Source organism: Kogia breviceps, chromosome 13 (assembly GCF_026419965.1).
Source record: "Kogia breviceps isolate mKogBre1 chromosome 13, mKogBre1 haplotype 1, whole genome shotgun sequence".
In the NCBI taxonomy this organism is placed as follows: domain Eukaryota; kingdom Metazoa; phylum Chordata; class Mammalia; order Artiodactyla; family Physeteridae; genus Kogia; species Kogia breviceps.
This window is the reverse complement of record NC_081322.1, coordinates 30,856,903-30,858,666: the sequence shown is the minus strand read 5'-3', so window position 1 is coordinate 30,858,666 and position 1,764 is coordinate 30,856,903. Positions and strand designations below refer to the sequence as shown.

General features: G+C 44.1%; 1 pseudogene; it reads right to left on the bottom strand.

Annotated features, from left to right (window-relative positions):
• Window positions 1-513: 513 nt before the first annotated feature.
• LOC131767785 (peptidyl-prolyl cis-trans isomerase E-like) lies at window positions 514-1,164 on the bottom strand (annotated as a pseudogene).
• Window positions 1,165-1,764: the final 600 nt, after the last annotated feature.

The window sequence follows — 1,764 nt, the reverse complement described above, 5'->3', positions numbered from 1 at the left end:
TTGAATAGAAAATCAGTACTTCATAATGAATCAGCTTCTGCAGTGTTCAGATTATACTTACCTTTTCATATAATGTATGTGACAATAACAAAAAAGAATTCCTGTAAGAATCTTTCTCAATTTCCGTAACAGTTACAGAAACATCACTTAATAGGTACATTTTAGAAAGTAGTATATATATATATATATATATATATATATATATATATATATATATACATATATATATTCTTTACAAAAACTATAACGTTTTTTACCAAGGAAAACGTCTAGGAGTCACACTGGTGGACCCAGGAGAGGCCCTGGGCTGGCAAGGCCATGCACGGCCGTCCACGGTGGGGAGGGCGGCACCCGGGGCCATGGCCACACTTGGGGAAGAGCCAGAGGACGCCCAGGCCATGCCTGCAGAGGAGCTGCCCCATGCTGACCCCGAGGAAGGGCCAGGGCACAAAGCCCTGCTTGCTGCAAATGGGACACCTTGGGTGCTGGTTCCCCGGGCTGACAGCTGCCCTCTCACGTGTACTCCCCACAGTTGGAGATGATGACCTTCTGCTTGGATTTCCCATCCTTGCTGCCCTGGGCCTCAATCGGCCACAAGACATCCAGGCCTTCCGTGACCTCCCCAAATACCACGTGCTTGCCGTCCAGCCAATCCGTCTTGTCACATGTCAGGAAGAACTGGGAACCGTTGGTGTTTGGGCCTGAGTTGGTCATGGAGAGCAGGCCTGATCCCGTGTGTTTGAGAGTAAAGTTTTCATCATCAAACTTCCTCCTGTAGATGGACTTGCCCCGGTGCCCTTGTGGTTGGTGAAATCGCAGCCCTGGCACATGAACTGGAGGATGATGTGTTGGAAGCTGCTGCCCTTGAAGCCAAAGCCCTTCTCATGGGTGCACAGGCAGCGGAAATTCTATGCTGTCATGGGAACGACACCTGAACCCAGGAGCATCTGGATAGGGCCTGCTGGCTTGTTCTCAGTCTTGATGTCCATGTACACCTGAGGGTTTGACCAGGCTTTTTTTTACAGTGGGCTTTCCCTCCTGGGTTTCCACTTTGGGAGGCTCTGTCCCTTCTCCTTTACTCCCCTCAAGAGTCTTCCCAGAAAACTTCTTCAACCAGCCATCCTCGGACCAAACTGGTCTGGAAGAGCCTTTCTTAATCCTCATGGGTTTTGTCAAATCGACATGAATTGTCCATATAAACAGCTCAGGTTCATTCATGTTGTCTACAGCTGCTACAGCATCCTCTGCCAACTCAAATTCAACAAAAGCAAATCCTTGGTGCTTTTCTTTTTCATAATCCAGAGGAATCTGGATATCTGTGCTGTCTCCAAAAGGGATAAAAGCAGCATGAAGAACTTTGTCATCCACCTCCTCTGCAACTCCGCAACACTTGCTTGGTAGTGGCCATCTTGCTCTCACCAAGGAGTAATATTTTAAAGGAGGTTTTTAACAGTTTTTTCAATGCATTTATGTCATCATCTGTCATGATAGTGGGTCTACAAAATTATTTTATAATTAATTTATGATAAAACAGCATGCTTATAATCTAGTGTATGCCTTCATTATTTGTAAAATCTTCCCATTATATGTAGGTTTAAAAACAAAAAACTTCTTGTCACTTATTTTTAACTAAGAGACACATTAAATACCAGCTTTCTTGAACATAGAAAAAATGTAAAAATATGGTCTGGGAACACTGAAGAGGATGATAAAAAAAATTAGGGGAAATGAGATTTTATTTAGCTCTTAAAATTTGATCCAGGG